The sequence below is a fragment of the Puma concolor genome, chromosome C1 (genome assembly GCF_028749965.1).
Source record: "Puma concolor isolate L17-30 chromosome C1, mPumCon1.1.hap2, whole genome shotgun sequence".
NCBI classification, from domain to species: Eukaryota; Metazoa; Chordata; class Mammalia; order Carnivora; family Felidae; genus Puma; species Puma concolor.
The window spans coordinates 7,585,048-7,605,064 of record NC_141674.1 but is presented as its reverse complement, the minus strand read 5'-3'; the positions used below and the strand labels follow the sequence as shown (position 1 = coordinate 7,605,064).

At 47.7% G+C, this 20,017-nt stretch overlaps 1 protein-coding gene across 3 annotated transcripts in view; it reads right to left on the bottom strand.

The window, feature by feature from the left end:
• The window catches only part of PEX14 (peroxisomal biogenesis factor 14), a 144,602-nt gene that overhangs the window by 66,525 nt on the left and 58,060 nt on the right, over positions 1-20,017 (bottom strand). The gene's annotated exons all lie outside the window — the stretch shown is intronic.

Sequence of the window (20,017 nt, the reverse complement as noted above, 5' to 3'; positions counted from 1 at the left end):
TGGGATCAAGGAGGAGAGAAAGAAATGTGATACAGTGATTCTGACATGAGCTTAGAAGTACACAGGGCCAGAAAAGCCAGGAATACTCTTCAAAAGAACAAAAGAAGAGCACAACTTACACTAAACAGATTTTTTTAAATGTAACAAATCTACAACAAAGACACAAGAGCCCATATGGATATCAGAGAACAAGAACAGAACGTCCTTGACACACATCAGTGTATTTCAGAATTTCATAAGATGAGGGCGACGTGTGACGTGAGCGGGAAAAGAAATAAACTGAGAAACGGTGCTGGAATGATCGAGCTGGTCACTAGGAAAAAACAAAGTTATATCCCCTGCTGTTCTACTAACAGCAAATCAAATGCCATACAAGAAAACGAAACTCATAAAAAAGAAGCAGGTGAATATTGCTACACTGTTGAGGTGTGTGTGTGTCTGGACAGCAGGTTCTGTGAAGACACGGTGGGGACGACGTACCTGCCCACGTGGAGCCCACACTCAGGCTCGAGAGCACTGACGCGGGAGCCGGCACCAGCTGTCAAAGCGCGGGCTGGCGAGGCACACGAACACGACAACAAGCCCACTTCCTTGACGCAGAGGTCCGACTCTAAGGTTTTTACCCCAAAAAGGTAATCACAAAAGTAAGAAAATACCTATTTCTCAAGGACATTAAAGAAGGGTTGCTATAATGGTGAAAAACAGAAATAATCTAGATGTCCATCAAGGGGACCGGTTAAAATAAATTATGGTACAGAGACTCTCAGCACAATACCAGGCAGAAATTACACCTGATGACAGAGATCTGTATTTATGAACATGAACTCAGGTCTAAGACATAGCGTCAGGTGGGGAGCAGGGGGAAGGGTGGGAGAAGCCAGAACCAGGTGATTTTCTAAACACCTCCCGAGTGGGACCCAACAGTTCCAACAGAAGCCAAAAGGCAGAGAGCTCTAATCTCAGCTCTCAGATCTGTAGCCTCTCTGCCCTCCCCCCCGCCGACTCTGACCCAAGTCAGACTCTTCCAGGTGCCTCAGTCTCTCAGCCTATAAAATGGAAATAAACAAAACACCCCTGCCCCATCACCCCCTCCACTGACCCCTGGGAGCTCTGAGGATGAACTAGCTGGTATTTGTGAAGGGCGCTGCTGTACTAAGTTATTATTACAGAAAATTTTCCAGTAGGTTCATCGGCTCTTCAGAGTTCTTAAGCAAAAGTGAAGAAGTTCTGATGAAATGCCCCAAAGCCAAGCAAAGCAGATAATAATGAAGCGGGAGAAGAAGCACGCGGCAGCCTTGTCCCCCTGCCTCCCACATCAGGCGGTGGGGCGGCAGGGGTTTCATCAGTACTCCTCCAGGATGAGGTCAGCGCACACAGACTGCCTCGGGCCCTCCAAGGGGACCATTATCACACTGTAACCAGCGTCCCCAGGGCTCCTTATTAGTCTAATAGAAACCCTTCATGCTCTCATAGAGACCGACGGGACTGTGAGCCTAAAAGGAACACGCAGTACCAGCACCCCCACCCCAGGTCACTAAAGAGCTCATCCCCTACTGAGGGGCACAGGGACAGATGCACACGGCGCCCCTTTGCCACGTGTCGGCCTCTCCTGTGGAATTCAGATTGCAGCTGCCAAGCTCTGGGAATGTCTAGGGAGAAAGGGAGTGGCTTCCAGAGGCCCGGGAGCATTAACAGTATCACCAACTCCAGCCAGGGGTGCAGAGAGACAAAGGTCATGCCTCTAATGGGGCAGACGGGACACACGGCTAATCCCCACCATTCGCTTGGTCAAGCCCAACACCGAATCATGGCACAGGAGGAACCCGGCCAGCAGCAGTGGACGCCAGCAGAGGACGGCTGTGTGGACAAGGCTGGCCCTCTCCCTTCCACCCGGCCCTCTGTGCCCAGCCTGGTTTGGGAGCGCCGGCCCCGTGAGTCAGAATGCTTTGTCCGGGGAGTCTGTGCCCCGCACATTCTTCAAAATCATTCCGCGTGCTTCCTTCCCTAATTCCTGTGTCTCTCTTTCTCTGTCTGTCTCATCCTGTCTCCTCTCAAATCCACTCCGGTGTGTCCCAGGGGGCCAGGATGAAGCAAGTCCTAGTGTTCTGATGCAACGCCCGGCCACAGGTGAGGCCCGGACTCTTCTGGAAACCTAACGAACAGGCAACAGCAGCTTGTGTTCTTCTTGACAGCACACAGGTGCTGATAAATACCGACCTCCAGGGTATTCTTGGTAAACACGGGCATCGCGGCCCCTCGCCCTCACGGGGGCACACACATGCACGCACGCGCATGCGGGTGCACGCGCACAGAAACACACACACACACACACACACACACACACACACACAACCTCCCCAGCTCCGCTCTGGCACCTCAAAAACAAATTATTTAACTATTCTCTTCCCTGAGGATTAGAGCTATAATTTCAAACCCACAGCTCCTCGGCTTGTCTCGCATACATGCAGAACATTCTGATAGGTTAAATGCTGCCGTTTAATTACTATAATGAGAGGTGCTTTTTTTGGGTTTCCTTAAACATTGATTTTTCCCTCTCATTTTACACTGGAAGTCATTTTTAACATGTTTTTCTCCATAATTTCCCCCATCCGCCCCCCTCTCCCCACCATGTACATAGGGAAGGAGGAAGGAGAAAGGCTGCTTAGGCCAATGTCTTAAAAAGTTACCACTGGTGGATGGGTGGCAATACCAAATGCCCAAATCATTGATTAACAATTTTTTAGGGGCGCCTGGGTGTCTCAGTCAGTTAAGCGTCCAATTTGGGCTCAGGTCATGATCTCACGGTTCGTGGGTTCAAGCTCCTTGTCGGGCTCTGTGCTGACAGCTTGGAGCCTGGAGCCTGCTTCGGATTCTGTGTCTCCCTCTCTCTCAGTCCCTCCCCCACTCACCCCTGTCTGTGTGTGTGTGTCTCTCTCTTAAAAAAATAAACATTAAAAAAATGTTAAAAAACAAAAAAACAAAACAATTTTTAATACAATGTTTAAAAAGCTTAATTAAAAAAAAAAAAAAAAAGGCAGAAGGAAGAGGCAAAAACCACCAAAGTGGACTACAACGTGACCAGACAGAAATGGTCAGTGAGAGACCAGACGGGATGACAGGGGAAAAGCGGGGGCAGAGAGCAATCCTGTGGGTGATTTTAATGAGGGGACCGGAGGGGTAAATTCCAGAGATGTCCAGCTTTTTTTTTTTTTTTTTTTAACATTTATTTATTTTTGAAAGACAGAGACAGAGCATGAACGGGGGAGGGGCACAGACAGAGGGAGACACAATCCGAAGCAGGCTCCGGGCTCTGAGCTGGCAGCACAGCCCAACACAGGGCTCAAACTCATAAACCGTGAGATCATGACCTGAGCCGAAGTCAGACGCTCAACCGACTGAGCCATCCAGGTACCCCACATCAATTTAATTTTTAAGTTAAAGGATAAATATGAGCAAATTTAGTTAAGGAAGAAAACTCAGGTTCACTCTACGTTGTTGTTGTTGTTTTTAACGTTTATTCATTATTGAGAGCCAGAGAGACACAGAGCACGAGCAGGGGAGGGGCAGAGAGAGGGGGAGACACAGAATCCGAAGCAGGCTCCAGGCTCCGAGCTGTCAGCACGGAGCCTGATGCGGGACTCGAACTCACAAACCATGAGATCATGACCTGAGCTGAAGTCGGACGCTTAACCGACTGAGCCACCCGGGTGCCCCCAGAGATGTCCAGCTTTAAAGCAGCCTCAAATCGAACAAGGAGGCTGTTTTCCATGGAAAGGCTGGACAAAAGCCAACTGAGCAAGATGCCTACAGGGAAGAAACTTACTTTCACGTATACTTTTTTCTCAGAGGTGTGCAACCTGTATGTTTTTTAAAACTGCAGATCATAACCCACCACCAAAACAAGGATATCTGTCCCAGGCACGGGCCAGGCAGAGCTATGGGGCGGGCGGTCTGAAGCTGTGCGTCCAGTCCCTGGGGTGGAGCTGGACCAGCACCAGAGGAGGAGCCCAAGGAAGTGAAAGGCTCTTCCCCCTCCATCCCTCCTCCAGGGGACCGGGGGTCACTGAGCTCTGGGACCTCCCAGGGAGTCTTGGTCATGCTACCAAGCACAACGGGGCCTCTTTCACCTCACTCCTGCTGGAGCTGCTGCCTCAGGCTTCCTGCCTTAGCTCCACACACTTTTTATTCCTCTGACTCATCGATTCGTAAGGGGTACAGTACCAAGAAGGCCATCAGCCACCAGAAAACCAAGGTACATGCAGGGTCAGGTCGCTGTAACCATCAGGCCATACACGGAGGCCACATCAGCAGAGCTGTCACGAGAACATCAGTGGAAATACATTCACACACAGATGGACAAACTCAGGGAAGAGCGAGTAAGGATGGTGGGGGAGAGAGGAGCTTTCTGGAAGGTGAGTTTTCAAGTGGCAGCCTTTCACTATCATGGTCCGATTCAGTGCAATCCCCCTTTTGGCAGGAGAGGCAGGCTTCACCAGGAGCAGGGACAGGCTTCTCACGGAGAAGCCGTTTCCAGATAAAATACCACTTGCTTCACAAATGCCATCTCCTCTTTCTTCAGAGAGCTTCAAATTTCAGTGAAACCACTTACCAACGTCTCCCCACACAGACGGCAAGCCTGACAGTCACCCTGTGGAAGCGACACGAAAGCCGGGACACCCACCCCGCACAGCTGGTGCCTGACAGTGACACACCGCGGTGCAGCCGAGGGTGTGGGCACTAACCACACCACAGGGGTCTCTGGGACTTCCTTTAGGCCTTCTCTTGCCTCCCGGCCCCTGTCGTCTGACTCCCGGCCTGGAACTCTCTCCACGCTCTCCGTTCTCCTCCATCATCCGGCTCCCCAGACCAAACTCCTGGACAGTGAGCACAGATGCCTCCCTCCGCTTCACTCCTGGCATCATTCAGCCACCAACCCCACGGATTCTACCCCTGCACCCTCCCTAATCCATCCTCCCCTGCCCCACAATAAGTGTCCCTGCCCATCCATCATTTCTCACCTGAATTACTGCAGCGAACTGCCAACTGCCCACCCTACCCAGAGAGAGCTTTCTGAAACACAGACAGGATATATTATTCTCCATAAAATTCTTCATAGCTTCCCCACTCAAACCCTTGAGTTAACACAAATAAGGTCTGACCCCTACCTCTCCAACTTCCCAGCCTGTTTCCTGAGTTTCCAGGTCACTCCTGGTCTCAGAGACAACGTTCCCATCCCATCCCATCCCTGCATGGATTAAAGTCAGCACTGCTCCCCAAACTCTAGAGACCACTAATTCTCTTGGGGACTCCTGTAAGGGTGATCTCCCCTATACTGAGGCCTTTTCTAACCCTCCACTCCAATCTTCCTCCCACTACAAAACTCATCACCCCCTCCTCTGGGCCCCTACACATACAGCTGTTATAGCACCCATAATGGGTTATCACCCAGACGACACCTGTTTGCAGATCATGGAACCTCACTGGACCACTAATATTAAATCTTATCTTCATACTTTTGGTGCTTAGCACAAATGTTGGCCATAAAGGAAACAGACACTTAATAAATCAGCGAATGATTGGACGAATTTTTCCACTGTATCATACTGCCTCTGTGTACAAAACCGGGGACTAGCAATTCATACAAACACACATATAGACACATACATAACAGATACATAAGGGAGGAACTCAGAGCAATGATTCTAAGCAGCAGATAATTTAAAAATGTTTGTTTCACTTAAATATGCATTACAACTTCCTGGTTGTGCTTTTGTTAGACTGACATGAAAACAAGTTTGCATCCCTGACCCATCACTAGTTGGAAAGGGAGCAGAGCTCCAGAGAATTAAAGAAGAACTGGTCTAAGATTAAACCTATGTGGGCGCCTGGGTGGCTCAGTTAAGCATCCGACTCTAGGTTTGGGCTCAGGTCGTGATCTCACGGTTCATGGGGTTGGGCCCCGCATCAGGCAGCAGATACCCCCCCTCCGCCCTCTCAAAAATAATAAATATTTTTTTAAAAGATTAATCTTTTGCGATGAATATTCATCACAAATAAGCTGAGAACTGACTGTCCTTGTGTACTCTTGGTTCACCATGAAATGCTTTTAAACAAATGCCTACCACTTCCTCAAGACAAACAGAGTAATTATGGTAAGGCCTTGTTAGCGTTCACTTGTATACGCAATATACGTTAACGGCCCCAGAACCACCTTGAAATAATCTCAAAGCCAGATCTGTGCCGCTGGGGCAAGGCTTCCATTCCTAGTGCACTAGACCCCAGTGTTCTGTGGAGTTAATGACATCCAAGCTGATGGAGGTGAGCTCTGCTCCGTGGGAGTTCAACTCCTGAGAGTGGATCTTAAAGGTGAGGCACAGCAGCTCGGGAGAAAGTCGATTTAATTTGTTTAACATCATAAAAAGGGACATTTCCACATGGACAGCAAGGACATGAATATCATGGGTGTATGGCAGAATTATAAACGCATTTTTGGCGAAATTCAATAAAGCTGATTCCACTGCATAAGGTCAGCAATTTACTATAAAAAATGATATGATTGCAATTTTTAATATAACCCATGTATTTGCTGCAAGATGCTCTAGAAGATTGTGTAATGTAACCATTCGACCTCTCCACTGGAGCAGAGATCACCCTATTTACCCTTTGTTGTCCTGACAAAAGCCTCCACACAGAACAACAAAGCCAACAGCATTTACTAACACAGCCATCCTCTCAAGCCCGAACCTTCCCCTCCTCCGGCACAAGAACCAGCTCTCTGGGCAAGAGCCCTCGTGGAACACAGCAAGTATATCTCCACGACTACGTAAAACTAACATTACGTTCACCTTGTATTCCTGGTCAGAGCGGTGCATGTGAAAAGACGTGCATGAAAGAAATAACCTCTGCGGTCACTCCGGATTTCATTTCTAAGAACGGGACTCTTCGAGAAGAGCGCCCTCGTCTGCAGGAGTGGACGGGTGCACTGACAACACTGAAATTCAACCACTCACTGATGACACAGACCGGTTCCTCAGATTCAGGGGGCTGCCCTAAGTCTCCGTGCTCAAGCACACTTTTTTTGAGGAACCAATTCGAGCTACCACAAGGACTGAGTGAGTACACGTATGTGAGAGTGCTTTTAAATGTAAAGCAAACTACAGAGGCCAGTGGCGATCATACAGTCTGTATCCAATCACTTCAGGCTCACTTATGAATGACGCAACTGCGTCACCAGTAGTTTCTACTGCCTCACCACCAAGTTCTCCAATGGCATGGGCCATCCGTGTCCCCACTGCGCGCACTCAGCAGGCCGCAGACCAGGAATACCTGGTGAACAGGGATGAACCTGGTCACTGACGATATGAAAAGTTTACAGACTGAAACTCTGTACAAAACTCCAACAGTACTTCCATTTTCAATGGCCTCTCTTGGCGGAAGTTGGTGAGCTGTCACTCTCCTTTCCACCCCACTATGGGTTCTTGGGTCACATCAGGCTCCTTGTCTGCACTGGAGTCTCGGGGCTGGCTGTGGCTCAGCCGACATTCTCATTCTTTGTGCTATGCTTTCAGCGGCCCTCCCGATGCAAACCTCCCACCCTCCCAACATCATCTTCTCACAGCACCTGGCTTAATTGCAACAATTCTGGGCATTTCACATTTCCGGACGATTCTGTCTCCACCCGGAATGCTGCATTTTATTAACCCTGATATTCTCAGTTGTAGGGCCAGCGCCGTGCCTTCTAAAAAATACGCTCAACGCTTGTTGGCTGGATGAATGAATGAATGAATGAACGATAAAAACGGTAAAAATCTTTCAAAATCAGGTATTCAGGCCTTGCAAACAACGGCACTATTTTCTGTTCTATTTTAGTACTTAGTCTGCTCTTTCCAGGACTGCTTCATGGAGAGGCTTTGACTGAAAAAAATGTAAGTAAATATCAGAAATGGACTCAAAAGAGGTCATCATGAATCTCCATATTTATTCTCTTTCAATTACATTCTGTACAAATTAGCTCCGTTTGTAAGTTAAACCGATTTTTCTAACAGCCTCTTCTTCAAACTGAACCTGTGTTCTTTCGGCCAAGACCCCAAATTTTGCAATTAGAATAATTTAATTGACAATTCTGTTTGTGACTCGCAAAGCAGGAGAGGGTATGGCTTTGTTCTTTAGCTTGAGAGGTTTACCCCCGTCAGTGGTAAAATATTTTTCTTGTTGGCTGAGAGTATAGCTCCAGCTTGAAGCTAAAAACGGAGTGGACGGGAGTCCTGTTCCTCTGCACTTTTAGGTTTCATTGAAAAGATGACATTTGTGTGGTTGTGATATTTAATTTATCACAGAGGGTCATGATTTCTTCCCCTGAAATGCCATGATAAGGTAAACTTCAACTTTATGAATGAAAGCCTTTGCAATCATTTAACAAACTGGAAATCTACACAAAATTTAAAGACCACCCTGTTACTACAACCTACTCGACAATCTAATTACAGAAAGATTGCTCTAAAGGGCTTTAAAACTAAAAAGAATAATTAACAGTAAGAGACTGGAGCATTCACAAGTCTTCTTATGACACGGGTGACATCTGAGAAGACTGGCTCCTACCAGAATGGTTTAGAAACCAAACGCAGGCCTGGGGAAAACTGGAAGGGAAAAAGGAGTCAAGATGTTTGGTTTCAATAGGAGGCCTGTGTGGCCCACCATGCCACTGCCTCAGGACCACTAGGAGTGACCTCCACTTACTGTCACAAATGGAAAGAAGATAAAGCTGTCCACTGACCAACCCAGCAAGCCTACAATGGAAAGTAAATGTAAAATAAAAGCACACTAAGTCATGCTTCACAAATGCAGATACTCTAACACACACACACACACACACACACACACACACACACACACAGGACAGGCTCAAAGACAGGCTCAAAAATGTCAATTTAACAATGGATTGGTAAATGAACGAATACTATCCAAAGTTACTTTAGAATCTTTCTCATTAGAGCCCCATCAACATAACATATTGTGAAGTGGAGATTGCCTAATGGCGTACTTTAAGTTTCACAAGTCCCTACTTCCAACATTTTCCAGACAAACCCACATATCACATAGTCCCTTTGGTGAAAACTCTCTTGCCCACCCTTAGGAGATAAATCTCATTACAACTCCCATCCCGAAGTGAGCCAGAAAGGAGTGACAAGTACTCTTACAACCCTCTCAGAAAGCCAGTGGCGATACAGAACACGTCAATATTTACCTCTTGGACAAACTACAGATACATCACCACTGCTTTTGTTAGCAATTACAGGCCCAGCTCTTCTCAAAAACAACAAAAATAGTTGAATAAAACAGTATCCTTCCCTCGCATATACATACAATTGGCTCTTTGTTGAATGAAACACTCTAGGTTTACAGCTGAGCCACTGCCACCTGCTTCTAGACTGAAAACACAACCTCTCTTCGGACCGTATTTATTAGTGTGCTGCGGGGCCAAATGAATGCTTCCCTCGTTTTGTGGGCTGTTTACCTAAAAGGTTTGGAAAATGCCGAGTTAAGCCTTCGGTAAGAAAGGGGCTTATGATAAAGAGGTGCTTACACCCCCTGTTTGGGGGGCAAGTGTGTTTTATGTGTGAATCTTTGTTCTTCTACGGGCTCCTCTGAAGGCACTGGGCGTTCATTCTCACCTTTTCCTAGCGTGCCTTCCTGTATCAGAGAAGCGAGATGCTAAAAGCTACCCTTCCCAGACTCCTTGGCAGCTAGAGTCCTGGACTGGGAGTTAGGTGTGCTGACAGGCGGCGTGAAAAGCAGAGAGGAGGTAAAAGACCCACAGCCGCTGCTTTTGATTTGCAAACGTGGGCCAATCAACACGCAAGATACTGGAAATCCGGAGCTTCCCTGTCACAGTGTCCAATCTCTAGCCCTCGCTTCACAGGGGTCAAGGGGCAATTTTACAGAGGTAGAAGCCAAGTTCATATCCTAACGTCCTGTCACTGTTCTTAGGGACGTAGAACACACGGCGGCGGTGGGCACAGCAACTTCCTGATCCCTGAGTCATGGCTTCGAGGGTGTGCTCTTGAACTCAAACGTTCCGTTCTGGTGGCAGCCTCCTGATCCCCCACTTTCCTCACTGGAACAGAGGGCGGAGCAGCTCCCCTGGCAAGCCAGTCATTTCTGGAGGCCTGGCCTTGGGTCCACTCCTCCGGCCCTTTCTATCACGAGCCAGTTCCTAACTGCCTGAATTAAATCCCTCTCTGCTCAAAATTCCTGGAGGCTCCTGTTCCGTGAATTTTTATGATCCCAACAAGTCTGTCTTTTTAACACAACGTTACAGCAAACTGACCACAGCCCCTTAAGTATGTACGTTCTAAGAGGATATACTCTGCTATATCTTTGTCATCATCCATGAAGCTCTTATTTCAGTGTCAGGCACTCTGCTGAGCACTTTTCACGTCATTTTCATTTAATTCTTACCCGAGTCTTTTGTAGTAAATGCTACCATTAACCCCGTTTTACAGATGAAGAAACCACGGCACAGTGAGGTTAAGTATTTTATCCGGGGCCACACAGCTAGGAAGTAGTGAAGCTAGCATCTCGACCCAGGCCGTCCACGCACTGTCACCTCCCACGCTGAAGTATTCCAAACATGACCTGTTACCTAGTCTCTCTTAAGAATGCTTCCAAAGCGGTCACCTGGGTGGCTCGTCCGTTAAGCGTCTGACTTCAGCTCAGGTCATGATCTCACAGTTTGTGAGTTCGAGCCCCGCGTCGGGCTCTGGGCTGACAGCTCGGAGCCTGGAGCCCGCTTCGGATTCTGTGTCTCCCTCCCTCTCTCTTCCCCTCCCCTGCTCGCACTCTGTCTGTCTCTCTCTCTGAAAAATAAATAAATGTTTAAAAATTTTTTTTAAAAAAAGGAATGTTTCCAAAGCCATGTGGTTTTACTATTGGAAAGAAAGTACAAATACGGCACCTTCATCTTCCTATTCTCCGTGCTCCAAACCCTTCACACTCATACACGACTGGGGAGAACACGAAATGGCACAACCACTGTCAATGACACTTTGGAAACGTGTTAACCAGTTAAACATATACCCACCACACTATTCAGACATTCCACCTACCAGTACCGCCCAAGAGAAAGAGAGTCATATGTCCCTACAAAGACTGATACACAAATATTCATAGCAGCTTTATTTTTTTTTAAGCTTATTTATTTGTTTTGAGAGAGAGCGTGAGCATACATGAATGGGGGGAGGAGCAGACAGAGAGGAGAGGAAGAATCCCAAGCAGGCTCTGGGCTGTCAGCGCGGAGCCCAACGCGAGGCTCAATCTCACAAACTGTTTGATCATGACCTGAGCCGAAATCAAGAGGAAGCTTAATCAACTGAGCCACCCAGGGCGCCCCCATAGCAGGTTTATTTTTAATAGCAAAAAACGAGAAACTCAAATATTCATCAACAAGTGAACAGATGAACAAGTTGTATTCTATCCAAACAATGGAATTACTATTCAGCAATAAAAAGGAATGAACCACTAATACACGTAACAGTGTAGACAAACCTCAAAATCTCAAACGCTCTGTGAAAAAAGCCAGACCAAAAGAAGTACACACATTGTATAATCCCATTTATATGAAATCCTAGAAAAGGCAAACTAATCTTTACAAGAGAAAACAGATCGGTGCTTGTGTGGGAACTGGGGGGCTGGAGGCAGGAGGCTGAGGGTAGGAGGAAACATTTGGGGGTGATCAGTATGTTCACTGTCATGACTGCAGTGGTGGTTTCACGGGTACATATGTGTGTCAAAATTTTAAAAATTGCACAATTTAAATATGTATGGTTTACCGTATGTCAGTGATACCTCTACAAAGCGGCTTAACACTCTAACACCACCCTGTGAGTCACCTGCAGTCCTGCCTCCCTCACCCCACACGGCCAATCCACTACTGAGCATGGCTTACTCTTATCCCTACAATTCGGTGGCTCGGTCCTTCCTTTCCAGAAAGGATGTGGTAGAGTTCAAAGACCTCTAGTCAGAAGACTGGGTCCTACTTCGACTTCTGCCAGATTCTTGCACTGCTTCATCTAAGCCTCAGTTCCCTCATCTGTAAAATGGAGGATTCATTAAATCACGTATTCATTCATTCGCTCATTCATTCATTCAACAAATATTAACTCGCCCACTACAAAGATTATACTGGAGAAGAACCTAATGTGTGCTTTGTAAACCATAAAATTGTCTATATAAATACGCTGGCATTTTCATTTCCATCTCGACTGCCACCTTCCTAGTCCAGATCCTCCACATTTGACAACAGACCTGGCAGTGCCTCCTTTATGGCTGGTTTTATTATTGCCAGGCCTCTCGGGTTCAGACGCAGAGCCCAGAGTAAACTTTCTTGGTAGAGCTCTGACAGAGTTTCAATGGGTTCAAGTAATGCTATCCGCCATTATTTATAAAACTGAGTCCTGACGCTGGCTCCTTCCTCACTGCCCATCTCACCAACCCCAATTCTCTTTCCCGCAGAGCCTACGGGCCAATTCAGCTAACAGCACACAAGCCTCAGTGTGAGCCTCCCTAACAACGTCCTTCCCACTCTTTGACCACCTATGCCCACTGCCTTCCTCAATGTCTAGGTTAAGACGGAGCTCTGCTGACCTAAGGAACTTTGGAAAAGAGCATTTTCAGTGGATACTACAAGGCTAAAGACAAAAAGAACTGCATCCAAACCCTGTACTCTAGCTGGTGATGGCATACAGCGATTCCAAAACTACCTTACACGTATGCCGGAGATGACCACGCATTGTAGACTCAAGAAAAGCCGAGCTCCACGGGGCGCCTTGGTGGCTCAGTTGGTTAAGCATCTGACTCTCGGTTTCGGCTCGGGTCACAGTCTCGTGGTTTCGGGGGTTCGAGCCCCGTACCAGGCTCCGAGCCTGTTTGGGATTCTCTCTCTCCCTCTCTGAGCCTTCCTCACTCGTGCTGTCTCTGTGTCTCTCAAAATAAATAAATAAACTTAAAAAAAATAAAAGCCGAGCTCCTTCTGCAAACTTTCCCTGGTGAGCGCCTTCCATTTCTGGCCAGCATTCGTTCATTCAGCCCCTCCTTCTTTAGCCTCTGACTGGCGCTGGCTCTGCTGGGTGTGGAGGAAGCTGGGAAGAGTGAGACACAGCCTCTGCCCTTGAGGGACTCACAGTCCAGTGAGCTTTATACCGCAGTCTCGCTGGGTCGCACAGTGTCGACTTCTGAGACACGGCCACCTCTCGTGGATACGCGCGGACACAGCTGATGCGCACTCTGCCCCCATCCCCACCTCCTTCCAGCGAGCCCCTCGCACCGGAAAAGACAGGTGCCCCACCATTCTTTCACGAAGCGCCTGGTGTAATTATACTCTACACATGACACGTACCGAATAAAGGCCGACCACCTAACCAACAGCCGAGGACCCATAAAACATCCAGTAACAACAAAAGAAAACTAAGCCGTATATTTCGTTTGGAAAGATTGTAACCACGTTTCTGAAGCTTGCCATTTATTTGAATGTTTCTTGTGTGTCAAAAATTAAATTTAGGAGCCCACATCCTCTCCAAAAACGGGCTGAAAAAGGATTCTTTTAGAAAGAAAGCATTTTTTCCTGTAACCAATGACCAGAATGTCCCCTCAGAATCCAAATCTGTGCTAAGTGTTAATGATAATGTGTTACGCGGCCTTTTTTCTTTTATTAATTTCTTTCCACCTACAGTCATGTTTACATTAGAAAACAGTTTTCTATTCTTTCTGGGGGGAACACAGTCTCATGAAATTTTAAGCAAGAAAATACACCCTAGCCTACTCACATATGCAAAGCAGTTCTACTTCAGCAGCGTGCCAAACACAGGCCCAACAATGTCTACACAAGGATATCCACTGGGGCACTGTTTGAAATGGCGGAAGACAAGAACCAACCTAAATGCCCACTAAATTGGGACTGGTCAAAACAAATTCTGGACCACGGTCATCCTGGAGTACCATGCAGCCACTGAGAGCAAGGAACCCAATCTATAGGTGCTGATGTGGAATGAATGCCCAAATGTAACGCCAAGTGCAAAGGTTAAGTGTAAAATACGCCACCGCTGCATTAAAAAAGTGTTTGTGGTTCTCTGGGAGGAGTAATAAATATTAACATGCTTTTATATGGGTAGATTATCTTTGGAATGATACAGAAGAAACTGAATAAAGAGCAGCATCCTCTGGAAAAGAGAATTAAGAGGGACAGGAACAAGAGAAAGGAGGAAGACGAATTTTTCACCGTATATCCTTCCTTACGGTTTGCATTTTTGAAGCCACATACGTATCTTACCTTTCCACAAAGTAAAAGAGAAAAACAAAATTCTCAAAGACTACTACCATACATGACAATGTCACTTTGCTTTTCTTTGTCGCACTGTTGAAGGCACAAAAGCTCGAGAAGAGAGGAACCATTCTTCATTTCCAGGGCAAACTTCAAAGCAACTAGGTAAACCCGAAATAGCTGTGTCCCCTCCACCCCGAGCTCCTCCGTGCCACCGTCCCCCCCATGGCAGGGTGAACCGTAGGAACCTACTCGCCTCAGCCTTCTTGGGGGAACAAGTCCCATCCATTCCCCTCTGAACGGGGAAGCCATAGTATCCCTATTTCCAGGGCATTCGGCCAGTCTAGCTGCTGTAGCTCTCATCCTGGATGCTGAAAAAGAATCTCTGGAGTTCAAGACAAGTTTGGATAGCAAGGGGAGCAGGAAAATTGATGGGGGAACACCAGTCAGTGTGATGAATAGGCCGGTCCAGAACAGCAGGTGACGGATATGCAGATGCAAGGCTGGCAGGGAAGGAAGATGGTCCGTTCACAACAGATGGATGGAGGTGCTCAATCATCCTCAGGAACGAGCCGGAGGCTGCCGCGCACAGCCCTGTCTGCTCGGCCACCGGCAGCTCCTCACTCACCTGCGGGGCACGGCCCCAGCCCCAGAGGCTCTCTGCACGGGACCCATCGCAGGGGAGGGCCTGGGGGAGCGACAGCAGGCAGTGTTTGAGGAAATGCCACTAGAATGCAGGCTGGACTCGCGAGGAACTGACCGCTGGTGAACTTTTTCCTCCGGCTTCCAAAAAACACACCCATTTTGTCTCTCCTGATAGCTCTCACTCCGGGGGCGGGGAGGCTTGCCCTGCCAGGGTGACCCGCTTGCCCAGGCCTAGGGGACACAGGAATTCCAGTGTTGAAACCAGGACAGTCTTGGGCAGACTGGAGCCTGCGGTCACCCTTCTTACCAGCCACTGTCCTGTCCTTTTCTTTCCCTCGTCACCAGTGAGAGAGAACCTAGATCACGTATTCAGTTCAAGCTCATGACCGAGCAGAACTCCTCAGGTAGGTTATTTTGTTTCTTCCAGTCATCTGAGACTAACAGAGAGGTAAGGCAATACGAAAAATCACCCAACCCTGGTCTTTGCCCAGAAGGGGAGCATCTTTTTAAAATGTCCACATCGGGGGCACCTGTCCAGCTCAGTTGGTGGAACGTGTGACCCTTAATCTCAGGGTTGTGGGTTCGAGCCCCACACTGGGGGTAAAGATTACTTTAAAAAATTAAATAAAACATTCTTTAAAAAAATAAATAAAATGAAACATCCAGGATAGAGAAGGCACAATTACTCCAGTAAATACAGGAATGAATCTAAATCTCGATGCCACGATCCACGTGTCATTAACAAAGAATCAGGAGGGCCAGACAGCCCCGCACAGAGCCCATACCATTCCTGCCAGCTCAGCCACAGGAGTCTCTGAGGGTGAAGGAACGGGCCACCACCGTCAAGCATGGGGTGGGAGCTGGCGAGATCTTCGTCTCCCTTCCCCGCCCCCCTCTAAGGTCTCTGATGGACCCAAGCTCTAGAAAGAGCAGCGTTATAAAAATACTTCTGGCCTCACTAAGACACGTTAAAGAATTAATTATAAAGTAAAGCTGAAGGAGAAAATTAATTTTAGAAACACATGAGGTTACAATTTTTTTTTTTTCCTGGAGATGGGGGAGGAAACATAGTTATTTTCGTTTTCATCCTGGGGGCACAAGCTGGGAGCTGTCCAGTCGATAACCTGGCCATCAGAACAAGGTTTGTAATTAAAAGGTCAGTGACCTGGAAAGCCAGGGCCCCACTCCCAGAGCTTCTCAGTAATGACGGAGCTATTAAATTAAGACTGTTATGAAATCAATGCTAAAAAAGCTTTCATGGTAACGAGATTCCATTCAAGGACATGCAAACTACCTCATGAAATGGACGTAAATGATAAAAAAGAAAAGTAATAAAAGAGAGTTAAATTGAAGTCTGTGTAAGAATTTACTCCCCCTTAAAATACTCCAGCGAGAGCAGCCCTTCACCTCTACCCCGCCACCAAGGTTGAGACCATCAGGTTTCTTCCTCAAGTTCATTTCCAGCAAGGAGGCAGCTCTGCTACCAGGGGTTCCGCTTCCAGGAACAGAAGAGAGATAAGATCTTGTTTCACCTTTTAGAATGAGAAAGGATGGTGGTGTCTCTTGTCTGCTCAGTTCTCCTCACCCCTGGACTATTTACTAGATGAACGAGAGCACAGCCCTTTCCTGACACACTTGAGAAAGGCACCATGAGCACAAGTCTCAGCCAACACAGCCCAGGCCCCGTCAGGCGGGATTACACAGAAACGTGTATGACGTTTGTCGTTTTTCCAGAAGCCTGCTTTGCAACATGGATATGAGAGTAAGCTAACAGACAACGCTGTCTTCCCCCCATGTCACCTGCCCCGCACCCCCGACGGACAGGCATCACTTATACCCACCTTCCACTCAGCCTGCCAACGTGTTTGGAAGCAGCCTGCCTCCTACATTTTGTGGTTGGATAGGGTGTCAAATCAACATAAGCCTATTGACAACGCTGTCCAAGCCTCTAACTTTCTGGACCGATTCTATTGCTGTTTTTAAGCTACTCTAACCTCCTGGACCGCAGCCCACTTAAAGCCCAGACATGACGCCTGCCCGGTGAGAACGGCTTCTGTAGGCGGTTCCAGTGCTAGGAGGGCTTAAACCCCCACACACAGCCCAGTGATCCCCATGTTCGGCTGACTACGCGGTCGATGTGCCATCTGCAGAATCAAGTGGTTGGAAGGAAAACAAAAACATTTATTCTAATACTCTGAAGGTGAACAGCTGCTTTTCTCTTTCATCCAAAAAATTCCCGATAAAAGAAAGAAATGTTGTAAATTACACAAAATGGCAGTACAAACTTCAAAGAAAATGATAAATGATTCCAATAACTTCATGTTTCTCATTAATGACTCCACATTCAGACTTTAAAGCATCCAGAAGAGACCTCACGATACAAAAACAAAAAAGCCACAAACACAGAAGACATTCGCAAACCAACTCTCTTGCATGCCTATCCCATTCCCTCCCCACCTAGCCCGCCCCTGCCCCTCCCTGGCCCCCCAAATCAGAGAGCACAACATTTAACCTGTCAGTATCAGAGGCAGGCTTCAGCCCTGCTTCGGGCTGTGGTTTCCCATTAAAACAAACTCAGCTGATGTGCCTAAAGTAACCCTCATTTTCCACTGAACTGACATGCACTATAGGGACCTCAATTTCTATATTAAATATTAAATAATATTAAAAGAAAAACAAAATTGGATTTGCCTTTTCAGGAAAGAGATGTTTATTAAAAAAAAGAAAGTCAAGATTATAATTCAAGGCAGAGCTCCACTGCAATTCCCCGAAGTGACATTTGCTAGGAAAAGCCAAGACTACAGTAGCTGCGAGCTCGCCCAAAGCCAGCGCTCCAAACCCCACCCCCACCCCCACCCCCAGCGACGACGACGACGACGACAACGACGAGTCCTACAGGGGGTAGCTGCGGGGAGGATGCCAGAACCTCGGTCCCTCCCCTCAGGACAGCCTCCCCACCCCCACAGACCACCCAGCCAACTCTCTTTCCTTCCCAAGTACAGTTAGGGACAGGGGAGCCGCTCGCTCCTTTGCAAAAGGCCCTCCTCCCTCTCCCCAGCAGAGACGGCGCCAAGCTCTGCTGACCGTGTACACCTGACCCAAGGAACAGCCGGAAATTTAAAAAGTGAAGTGTAAATCCACGAAGGGGCTCTTCTTCCCCAGGCGCCAATCAAACCTTGGAATCCTCTGCCCAGAAAAGGTCCTGCCAGAACTTACCCTATTGGGATTCAACTCGGAAACAGATAATTCCTGACCGAAGCAGCATTTTAGGGGATGATGGAGACGGGTGATTGCGTCCAGTGATTCTGGACTGAGGCTCAGGGTAAATTCCCGTGGCTCTCTTTGGAGGAATAAGGGTAGGAGGCCCCTCTGCCGGTTCCTGCTACCCTAATGTTCTAAAATGTCTCACCGACCCAGGGGTCGAGGAGGAACGGTGCCCGTTCCACAGTGACAAACACTCACCTCCCTCAGGCCTCTGCTCACGCCACCCTCTCAGAGAGGCGTGCTCTGGTCGCCCTGTCTAAAGGCGCAGCCCGTTCCCACCCCAGCACCGGGGCTCCTGACCCCACGCACCCGGCCTTCTTTTCCTCTGTGGCACTTGCCACCCGATATACTACGTGTCTCCTTTTTCCGTCTGTTGTCCGCCTTTGGCCGTTAGAATGTAAGCTAGGCGAGGGCAGGGATGCCATCCTGCCCCTTCTCTGCTGAGTCCCCGGGGCCCAGAACAGGGCACGGCACAGGGTAAAACACTCTTGGATGGATTAATCAACTGGGTTTGTTTCGCGTTTTTTTAAAGGAGCAACAAATAATAATTGCACAAAACACTTTCCTCTCTACAGTAATTATTAGCCAACCAACTCAAAAGAAGTATTATTTGGTCCAGAGTTTCTCCCTCTCTCTTTTTTTCTCTCCCTCTCCCAGTCAGGGATTTATTAAAATTAAACAGATTAGATGGAGCTCCTGATACTAAAACTGCTCAGCAAAGCCTGCGGTGGGGAAGTGCCGAGCAAACACCAGAGACATTTGTCTCTAAATTGCTCTAAATACCTTCTGCAAATGAAATTCTAACCCAGCTGCGTTTGAGAGAAAATGAGGAATAACTGGTCATTGTCAGTGGAAGAGAAGATCAGGCAGTTATAATATTGCACAATATACTGGGGCAAAGGATCTCTCGGCAACCATAGATTTTGTCTCAGGTTACCCCGGGTAATCAGCACAGCTTTTAGGCTCAGCTTTCCCGAGCTTCCATGCTTTGATGAGGGAGCTGAAATCCCCAAGCTTTTATGATTAATTACTCCCCATAGGTACACATATTTCAAGGAAAAACTCTTTTATGGCATGATGGCTGCGGAGTGGAGAGGCCAGCCAACGCACTCCAAATTTTAATAACCGCCTGCTGATGGGGGGCGAGCACAGTGCCGCCAGCACATGCACAGCGCCCCTCACCAACTCAGTCAAGGGGCCGCCCCCGAGGCTGCTGTTGAACAGATGCCTGTCAATGGAGAGCTTCAGGCTCCTTCTGCCCAAACCCCAAGGGCACATGTCCGGGACGCGATCCTGCAAGCATCTCTTTGGTGGGATACAGACCAAGGAAACACCACCAAGCCACTCCGTCTCTATTCCAGCCACAGATGACTTAAAGCCCACAACCTACAATTTTGAGGCTAACATTCCAGCTCCTAAAGGAAAAAGAGTTTGGTTGGGGGATGGGGTCGGGGTCGGGGTCAGGGTGGGGAGACACCTCACCTCTCCCCCTGCTCATGGTATATAAGGGCATTTATACAACTTTCCAGCTTTCTAGAAAATTAAATGTTCAAAGAATGAAAAGTCAGATTTCTTTTTTGTTGTTGTTCATTTTGGGGTTTGTTTTGTATTTTACAAAAACAGAAAATTATCCTAAATTGCAACAGAGCCAGAAGAGATTCTTTCTGCTTTGGACAATATTGAATTTGTCAAGACCCATTTAATCCCCGCTTACAGAAATACCATAAAACCAGTAATTTACCACTTCAATCTGTAAATCAGACTGACCCCAGGCTCGACCTTAACCTGACCTTG